The sequence below is a fragment of the Alnus glutinosa genome, chromosome 10, assembly GCF_958979055.1.
Source record: "Alnus glutinosa chromosome 10, dhAlnGlut1.1, whole genome shotgun sequence".
Classification (NCBI taxonomy): Eukaryota; Viridiplantae; Streptophyta; class Magnoliopsida; order Fagales; family Betulaceae; genus Alnus; species Alnus glutinosa.
Window position 1 is genome coordinate 15,529,292 of NC_084895.1, and position 11,110 is coordinate 15,540,401.

Genomic DNA, 11,110 nt, shown 5'->3' on the forward strand with positions numbered 1-11,110 from the left:
CTTGTCTTCCCAAGATTCTCCCTGTCATGAAGGATAGAGCATTTACTTCCAAAAGTTTTGAAGTACTTTACAGTGGGTTTCTTACCTCGCCAAATTTCATAGGGAGTCTTGTTTGTTTTAGGCCTCAGGTATACTTTGTTGATAATGTGGCATGCAGTGTTAACTACTTCTCCCCAGAAGTGTTGAGCAAGATTCCTTCATTGGATCATCACACGAGCCATCTCCTGAATAACCCTGTTCTTTCTTTCAACAACTCCATTTTGCTGAGAAGTGATAGGAGAAGAAAATTCTGGCTTGATTTCGTATGAGAGACAGAATTCTTCGAATTTGGAATTTTCAAATTCTCTTCCATGATCACTGCGGATTCTCATAATCTGGCAGTTTTGCTCAACTTAATATTCTTGAATAAATGTTGAGCTACATCAAAAGCATTAGATTTTTCCCGAAGGGGGATAGCCCAAGAATATCGAGAAAAATCATCCACAATAACCAGAATATATCTTTTCCCACCCAGACTAGCAGTTCTAGTGGGACCCATGAGATCCATATGCAGCAACTCTAAATTTCTGGAAGTATGAATACCTGAGGTCTTCTTATGGGCTGCTCGAGTTTGTTTCCCCAGTTGGCAAGAACCACAGATTCCTTTCCCAGTCTTCTCCATTTTGGGCAGATCTTTAACAATTTCTCTGCCTGCAATTTTTAACATATCAGAGAAATTTAGATGTCCTAACCTCCGATGCCACAGCTCACTGTCATCTATGGTTGCTTTATTGCAGAAGATTTGAGGATCTGTAGTGAGACCAGGAAGACCATAACAGTTGTCAGCAGTTCTTTCTCCCCCATAAGCCATCTGCCACTGCTGTCAAATATATTGCATTCCTTTTTGGAGAATTGCACCACCAAGTCATTATCGCAAAATTGGCTGAAGCTGAGAAGATTTGCCTTGAGCCCTTCTATGTACAAAGCTTTTTGGGATGTCCCGAGACCTGGAATATCAATGATTCCTTTTCCAATGACTTTGGATTGACTCCCATCTCCATAGGTGATCCGTCCACCTTTGCCCATCTGAACTTCTTTCAGTAAGGTCTTGTCACCTGTCATGTGCTTAGAACAACCACTATCCAAATACCACAAACAAGTATCGAGAATTTTCAGTGCAGTATGAGAAACTAAACACAGATTATCTTCCTTTTTGACCCAGACTTGTTTGAAAGTTTTCTTATGATTATTTACCAGGACAGATCTTTGCTCATTAGGGTTGAGGTATGCTAACTTCTCACTAATGAGATTAACTTGATCACTTAACATTTTGACTTGTTCTACAAAACATGGTTCATCTTTTCTAGGGGCAAGAGTTTTGTTCCTAGGTTTTTGGGACCTAATCTGGAAACAATTAGGACGAATATGACCAGTAACACCACAGTGATGACATGTAGGTATAGACTGATTTTCCCCTTTACTCCCACAAATAAATTGAGTATGAGACATAATAGGCTTAATAATCATGGTTCTATGAACAGACATTTCATGAGAAACAGAAGCAACATTATGCATACTTAACTTAGACATTATAGAAGTCAAAGAAATAACACTCAAGAAATTTAATCTTCTCGGAGTGTACCAAGCTCTGATACCAATTGAAAATTAAAATTGACTTTTAAAAATAAATAGTAAGTGTGTGCACAAGTGTCAACAAAAATTAAGCACAGCGGAAAATAAAAGACAAACAGATTTTTGTTGACGAAGTGGAAACTCAATCAAGAGAAAAACCACTCCGGGGCAGCCAAACCCAGGAATTTCACTATTCAAAAGACAAGACTAGATAAAGATAGTAGCACTCACATATACCCGATGCAGTGGTCGTACCTTGCTCTCTAACGTGTAACCCAACATGAACGCCTCCCAACCAGGTTTCCTACCTAAAGGGGTCTTTAATGGAATCCTTTACCTTAGGGCCAACCCCTAAGATAGACTTCAAATGTAGCATAGCACACTTGTAATGGCTTCAGAGGGATCTTGAACTTCTCTGAGCTCTTGTGGAATTCAATACCGAATTCTTGCAGTTCTCAATGCCCAGGGGTCTCTATTTATAGGCTGAGGTGCAAAATGGGCGACTGCAGTAATATGTACGGACGCCGTCCGGACGGTGAGACATTGAAGTCCGGATGGTCGCACGTCCGCTGCAAGTAATTTCCATATAAGGCTTCGCGCGTCCGGACCAAGGGAGATGAATGTCTGGACGGCTGAACTTCAACACACAATTTCCATATCTGCTATGCGCGCGTCCGAACCATGAGAGGCAGACGTCCGAACGGTTGAAGTCAAATCGGCAATTTCCTTAATTGATGAGCGCGCGTCCAGACCAATGCTAACTGATGTCCGGATGGTGATATTTGAATTACGATTCTTGCCTTAGTTATGAGTGCGTCCGGACGGGAAACCACATCGTCCGGACGGTGTATCAATCTTCCCTTATTCTGAACTTGGAAAGAATCTGAAGCTGATCGATCACTGATGGACGTCCGGACGGGCTGTTGAGATGTCTGGACGGATTCAAGCTGGACAGAAGCTTCTCGATACAATGGAGGGTCCAGACGAAAACACAAGTCTTCCGGACAGATGATGCTGGTCCTTCTGGCGTCCGGACGGGATGACACGTCCTCCGGACAGATGGAACAATGGACAGATTGACGTCCAGACGGGATGACACATCGTCCGGACAGATGGAACAGTGAACAGATTGACGTCCGGACGGGATGACACGTCGTCCGGACAGCTGATAGGGAATCTGAAATCTTCTATCTTTTTCGCAGTGCAGAGTCTTCTGAAAATGCTCTGAAACGTGGAATCCATGTTTACGGCATCTTTACAAATAAGTGATTTTGTCCAAACAGAATGAGGCCAAAATACTAACAAAATGAATCACTTATTCTTCACGGATGATAGTCTCCTATTTTCTCGGGCTAATTTCCTAGAATGGGGAAGGATTCAATAGGTGCTGCACTTGTATGAATCAACTTGGGGTCAAAATTTGAACTCCAACAAAACTTCCATATTTTTTAGTAAAAATACTAATGCTCCGTTTATTTCGGCTTAAAATGATTTCGGCATTTTCGGTGTTTAGCAGGGACAAAAATAATAGTAAACCGAAAAATGATTTCCGTTTGACAAAAAATGCTTAGTTAATTTCGAAAAATGATTTATGCTTTTTAAAAGAGTAAATCATTTTTCCCAGACAGTAGATGCAGTCGACCCTCTTTTAAACGACGCAGTCGACTTTTACGCTCAAGTAGTCTACCATCGCTAGAATCCTGTAACTAGTCGTACCGAAATCTAGAAATTTCTGCCGGATTTGGCCAAATTCCGGTCATATTAGGCTAGATTTTGGCCAATTTGGCCAGACTCTTGATTTGGCTAGAATCTGGCCAGTCTGGTTGGATTTTAGTCAATACAACTGGAGACCAGCCAGATTCCGGCCTTATTAGGCTAGATTTCGGCTGGATCTAGCCAGAGTCTAGCCAATCTGGCTGAGATCGAGCCGTATTAGGCAGATGCCGGGGAATTTGACCGGAATCTGGCTCATTAGAATCCCGCGACGGCAACCGAACTTTGTCGGATTCCGTTTTTCACAGTTGGTATTTTTCGTGAAAGCCAAACGCCGAAAAATATTTTCAAAAAAATCATTTTTCCTGAAAAATGATTTTATCGAAAATATTTTACAACGAAAATCATTTTACATCAAAACAAACAGAGAATAAGAGAGAGTTCAAGGAGCATATCAATTCTCATGTGGGTATTTATGCGACAAGCAGCTATGAAAAGTACTTGGGTTTGCCAGCTTTAGTGGGCCGTGGAAAAAATTGAGCCTTTGCTGGAATTCAAGGCAGAGTTAGCAAGAAAATTCTTCTCAAGACTATGATTCAAGTCATTCCCACTTATGCAATGAGTGTGTTCCTTCTCCCTAAGACTCTTTGTAAGACCTAAACTCATTGACGAATAGATTTTGGTGGGGATCGCAGTCTAATGGGAAGAAGGTGTCTTGGATGAATTGAGAAAGGATGGGAGTTCTAAGCAAAGGGACGGTATGGGGTTTTGGATTTAGAAGTGTTTAACCTAGCCTTTCTTACCAAACAAGGCTGGAGATTAATTCAATCTCCCGATTCTTTGGTGGCTCGCATTATGGCAGAAAAGTACTTTCCAAATGGCTCATGAAAAGTTTAATGCTTAATGCAACTCATGAGCCATTTGGAAACCCCTCTTGCCCAAACCTTTTTTTTTTTTTAACAAATAGTGAGGTTGCCCAAATTTAAGAGGTTCTCAGACAAGACCTTTTAATTTTTATTTAAGAAATGCAAGAATCATCTTGAAAATGGATTAAAAACCTTAATGTAGATGTTTGACTTGGTATATGCTAGAGAACAGCATAGAGACAAGCTATGTTGCAAGGAAACAAAGACAAGTGAAACACAATATGCAGTTTGGAGATGTATGCGGCTGTTACAAACAACAGATCTTTGTCCCTAGAATTCTTCGTCCATAGATCCTACCCACAAATCCCTTCTTATCACTACAAAAAAAAAAAAAAAAAAAAAAAAAAAAAAAAAAAAGAAGCCAATTCCTGGCATTTTTTAAATGATTGGAATGTATCAATAAATGCCAGAAAGCATGTTCCTGGCATTTGATTAGTGGCAATTTTAATTGCCACTAATGCAATGTCTAAAAAGTTGCAATTACTGGCATATACCACATATGCCAGAATATCGCACAATAATTTGTGCCAAGAATGAAACATGTTGCGCTAGGAATTACTTCTAGCGCCAAGAATGAAGCACGCTCCATCCAATTTATTCATCTATCTTAAAAAAATAAATAAATAAATAGAAAGCCATGTGTTTTTCAAGAGGTACAGATTCTCTCCAAGAACCTACCCGGCTAATCTAAATTGTTTGGACTAATTGTAAGTATGCAGTTGTAGTGTTGATGTAGAGCGCTTACGCTGAACACCTTTCATCCTATATTTAATGAAATATGTTTGGTGTTATTATCTTACACATATTTTTTGTAAATTTACCATTAAATTTGTGAAACTCGTGAATGGTCCCAGGTATTCAATTGTTAATATACATCTTTTATACAGATATTAGGAGTGAGTAAATCCCCGCAGAACCTGTCCCGCCCCGCAGAGCCCAAAACCCGCACCCATGGTGCGGGCCACGGGGCTTTTTTTGGCCCCCCCCCCCCCCCCCCCCCCGCGCGGTGTGGGGCGGGTTGCGGGGGGGACCCTTGAATTTTCGCGGGTCCCGGCCTCGCCCCGCAGGTTTTGAAAAAAAGAAAAAAGAAAAAGAAAAAGGGCGAAAAACGTAAAAAACACAAGCAGGCAACAAGCTATCCTTCCATCCCTTCGGTCCTTCCTTCTAACCCAACCCTACACTTATCTTCTCTAAGTTTCTAACTCCCTGAGCGCCGCAGCCCTGCCACTAGCCAGCCCGCATCACCAGTCACCAGCCGCCAGCCACCAGCCCTGCCCTGAGCGCCGCAGCCCTGCCACTAGCCAGCTCGCTAGTCGTCGCCTCACCAATCACCGGCCCTCACCAATCACCAGTCACCGGCCCTCCCCGCACGTACAGACACACGTCACACATCGGCAAGCCTCAGCAGAGGAAGGGGAAGGAAGGCCCCTGTAGTCGGCACTCAGTAGGTATTTTTCTAGTGATATATATCTGCAATGTCTTATTAAATCCTTTCTTGTTTCATGGGTTTTTGCTGGTTTTTGGGAAATCTTGGTTATTAGTGTTAATTGTTTGGATTTATTTTTGTTGGATCGGAAATTTTCTGGGTTTGACTTATTATGCATTGCTGTTGAGATCTGATTGCTCAAAATTTCTAACTTTGGTTTTGTGCCCATTCTTTCAAGTTTTCAATTAGGTCATGTTGGACAATAAGGATGCATCAAATCTGTTATATTGACATATTGTGAATCGTGCTTGTTTGAACTGCTTGCTGATTTATTTCTAGAGTCAGATGGATTTGCATTTTAAGGCTCTCACACATGTTTTAATAAATTAAAACAAGCAGCTTAATAAATAAAAAAAACTTGATCCTGTTAAATTAAATCAGCTTGGCGAGGGACTAAAGAAAATATAAAAACTAGCTAAAATAGTCCCGACTTTGTAACCATTACTAGTTTTTACCTTTCAGATTCCCTTCCTATTATTTCCCCCTGTTTGTTTTTCAGTTTTGAGGATTTTCTTTGTGCATGATTACACTGAGTTTAATCATATCTCCGATGTGCATTCAGGCCATGAATTGTATATATACATAATACCCATATGATGATAGAATAGCAGAGTACTGGTTTCTGATGTGCATATCTAATCCCTCTATAGATTTGATAGAGAACATAGCCAAGGGAAATCTTTTAGGGGTTCAATTGCAAGATATTGCTGACAATTTATTGCAATCTTTTGAAGGAAAATGAATAAACCACTAATTCTCCGTTTGTTTGTTTCTTTGTTTTCTCTTTCTCAAAACAAAAACAAAAACATTAACAAACATTATTACAATTCTTGCATCATTATCCAAAAGGTTAATGATAGTATTTCTCTTTACCTTTTTTCCAATCTGTATTTCTCTTTACATATTCCTTCTTGATACATGTGTGCCTATAATTTAAATTTGAATTTGTGGTTCAAGGAATCAATGGGGCATGTGAGGTCTTAATAGAATATGTTAGGATTATCAATGAATGATTATGTTAGGTCTCTATCTGCTGTTGATTATGTTTTTTTTTTTTTCCACTTAAATTGTAGAATCAAGTCATGGACGATTCAACTAGTGCTACTATTGGACCTATTGGTTCTAGTTCTGCTTCATCTATGCCTAGTCTTTTGGATACTAATATGGGTTCTAGTTCTTCAACTATGGGCCCTCAAAATCCTAGTGCAGCTCTCCCACCAAAACTTAAAAAAAGTGAGCAAACATCAACGGTTTGAAAACATTTTACCAAGTTAGTATCGAGTGACCCCGATGATCATAAATCAAGTGCAATTATTGTAAGAGGGAGTTTAATTGTCACCCTAGAAGTCATGGTACTTCATCTATGCTACAACATATCAGGAAAAGCTGTAAAAAATATCCTGGTAAGTTTGATGAGACACAATCGAAGTTGAGCTTTGAGGCTAATAGGGAAGGGCAAGCGGCACTGGGTGAAGGATCTAGTGATAACCTTGTGATTGAGAAGTTTAATGCTTCAAAAATAATGGCAGGACTTTCTAGGATGATCATAGTGGATGAGTTGCCATTTAGGTTTGTGGAAGGTGAAGGGTTTAAGGACTTTATGAAAACAGTTGAACCTAGGTTTTCATTTCCTTCCCGTTTTACTATGATGAGAGATTGTTTTAAGTTCTTTATGTCTGAGAAAGAAAAGTTGAGGGGAATGTTCTTGACATCTAGTGTTCGGGTTTGTCTTACTACTGATTGTTGGACTTCAATACAGAACCTTAATTACATGTGTATTACTGCTCATTTTATTGATAATTAATGGAACTTACACAAAAGAATTTTAAACTTTTGTTTAATTCCTAATCACTAAGGTGAGACCATTGGGGGAAAGATTGAGTCGTGTATGCATAAATGGGGCATTGGTAGCATTTTCACTATCACGGTTGATAATGCTTCTTCCAATGATGCTGCTTTAGAGTACTTGAGGAAGATAAGTGCTCATAAGCCTAGTGCCATATTAGAAAATCGGTTTATGCATGTGAGGTGTTGTGCACACATCTTAAATCTTATTGTGACTGACAGGTTGAAAGAGGTTGATGAATCCATTATGAGGGTTAAAAGTGCGGTTAAATATGTAAAGTCTTCTCCTGCAAGATTGGAGAGTTTTAAGACTTGTCTGGAAAGAGAAAACATTAATTTCAAGGGGCTGTTGTGTTTGGATGTTCCAACTAGATGGAACTCTACATTTAAGATGTTGGAAGGTGCAGAAAAATGTCAAAGTGCTTTTGAACTTATGGAAGAGTTGGATGGATATTATGGTCCTACGTAGTGGGATAGTAAAAATGGTTTAAGACCTCCTACTTGTGATGATTGGGCTCGTATTAGGGTTTTTCTCAAGTTCCTCGAAATTTTTTAGAAGCCACAATGCGACTTTCGGGGTCTTTGTATGTGACATGTAATATGTACATTGAAGAAGTTTCTGTCATTCAACTGCATTTACAAGAATATTGTGACAGTGATGATTATATATTGAGTTCTATGGCAGAGAGAATGATGTTGAAGTATAAAAAGTATTGGGGGGATCTTGATAAGGTTAATGTGTTGTTGTTTGTTGCTATTATACTCGATCCACAGACCAAGTTGGGATCATTGGAATGTTGGTTCAATGATATTCTTGGTGTTGAACAATACAATGATATGATATTAAAATTGAAGAACTGCCTTCAAAAATTGTTTGATCACTTCAACACTGGAGAAAACTCTCAAGGTGAACATAGTGGTGCACTTCCTCAAGGTTCCTCGGGAAAAACTGGGAAACGTCCATATGAATTGATGAATAGGTACTCAAAGCTCATGACTTCTAATAATGATGTTCAACACAAATCGGAGTTAAATCAGTATTTGATGGAGAAGATTGAAAAACCGAATGAGAACTTCGATATTTTAAATTGGTGGAAGGTGAATTCAACCAAATTCCTAGTACTAGCCACATAGCACGTATTGTGTTGTCCATTCTCATTACTACAGTTGCTTCAGAGTCGGCATTTAGCACTGGAGGGCGTGTGTTGGATCCTTTTCGAAGTTCATTGGCCCCAATAACGGTTGAAGCATTGGTGTGTACACAAAACTGGTTAAGATCAAAACCCATCAATGGTTATGACACAGAGATGGTTGAAGATCCTGAAAGTTATAAGCTCGAGTCAGGTAAGCTTTTAGCTTTCTATTATTCACTTCTTAATTTATTTTTTATTTAAATATTCTAAATTTCTAATTATCGGTTCCAATCTTTGTAGAAATAAATTTGAAGAACATTAATATTTTGCTTGAGGAGGATTAGTGAAGTGAAGACTCAAAATTTTGGTTGAAACTTGGGTGTTTGATGCTTCATGCTTGTGGTGATCGATTGGAAAGTGCTTGATGTTTTGGAACATTTAACATTTCGGTTTTTTTCATCTTGTAATATGTTCTTTGCGTTGTCAGTAATTTGTTCATTTATGGGATTGAATTTCTATTCGTAATTGGCAGTTAAACCCTACTTTGTCATTTGTAATTTATTTATTTATTTTTTTTCAATTTTTTCTGCACTAAGTGATTGAAAACATTGCAAGCAAAAATGTTTTCTTTCTTCTTTTTAAGTTTTTTATGGATATCTATTAGTTGATCTTAGTTGATATTAGTTGATATGGTAAATTGTTAAAAGATTTTTATGGATTCATTATATTAGTTGATATAGACTAAGAAAATATGAATCATTTTAACTCTTTTAACACTCTATAAAATTCAATGGTTAATAGTATGAACATGTTGGTTCATAATTCGGTGCTATTTACATCGAAAAACATGGTAAGGCTAGAAATTACAATTTTATTTTTTATTCCCAATTTTTTATATTCCATAACCCATCATAACCCGTGGGGATCCCCGCACACCCGCAGGGATCCCCGCCCCGCAACCCCGCCCCATCCCCACCCACCCCGTGTGGGTGTAAGGGGTAATCTGTGGGGCGGGGGCAAAAAATTCTCATCCACCCACCCCCTCCCCCCCGCTCCATGCTCAGCCCTAACAAAGATAAACAAAAAATGTGTAAAAAAAAAAAAAAAACCAAACATTTTCCATATTTAATCGGCCTTTTTATTGGTCCATGCATTATGTCTAATTGATTTGAACCGATTAAATCCTGAGAATGGAGAGGATCATATTCCCAAATCTCTAAGGGATCCATGAACCTCCATCGTTTAGGTTAGGCCTTCCAAATGGACCACTCCCCAGAGAAATTTATAAGGCACACCCATTGAGACTTATTAAACGATAAGGACTTTTTCATATGAAAAAAGAGTGACCAATACAAGTTTCCCCCACCAAGTGGAGGAGCCGAAATTCTTCCCACATAAAGTGTGATTTCCAATACGGATTCTCCACTACCACAACCATCATGGGGTGATATGGATAAGAACTCCTGTGGTGCCAAACAAATTGACGGAAAACTATCTTTAACTTTTGCAACAATTAATAAATCAAAAAACAAAACATCAAAGTTTGGTACTTTTTAGAATCTTCTATATTTTATTTGAAATGTTGAGGAGATAATGTAACAATATATATAGTTACAGAGTATTCTTAGTAGTCTTATCAAATTTTATTAATTCAAATAGTTAAAAATTATTTTCCTCTATTTTAGCCATTTACTTTTTTAAAGCATTCCCAACGGCCTTACTATTTTAACTATCATTATTATTATTCTATTTAAACAATCATTTTTAAAATGGAGGTTGTGAATGATGCATGAGAGAGACATTAAAATAAAGAAAAGAGAAAGTTTTAATAGTTTTTTTTTATAAATTTGGTAAGTGAACAGTGCTCACTATTGTAAAGTGAGTATTGTTCACTTACCAAAAAAAATTTCACCAAATTTATGAGGCTGCTGAAGAGTCATTTTGAACAATTTCACCAAATTGACTCGCCAAAATAACTAAAATGTTATTTTGGTAAGGATACTAGGAATGCTCGTACGTTATTTCAATTTTTTTAGAAAAGTACATATTTCTCCTCAAATTAACACTTAATTTGTAATGTCTTTCTCAACTATCGATTGGATCAATATCTCTAGGGGCGGAGCCAGCATTTACAATTTGGGGGGTCAAATTGAGAAATAAAAAATAAAAAATTAGGAGTTAATTTTTTTTTTTTTTTTTTTTTTTTTTTTTAGGAAGACCTTCGGGCTTGGGGAGGACCCCCTCACCCCAAGCCCTTTGCTACCTCCACCCCCTAATATTTTCAAACTATTAAAAATTTGTAATGTACCCTTTTTGTCCCACAAAAAGACAAAAATATCTCTAAAAACACGATGGCCATGGGTCTTCACTAGACCCACAATAGCGGTTGTGGGTCA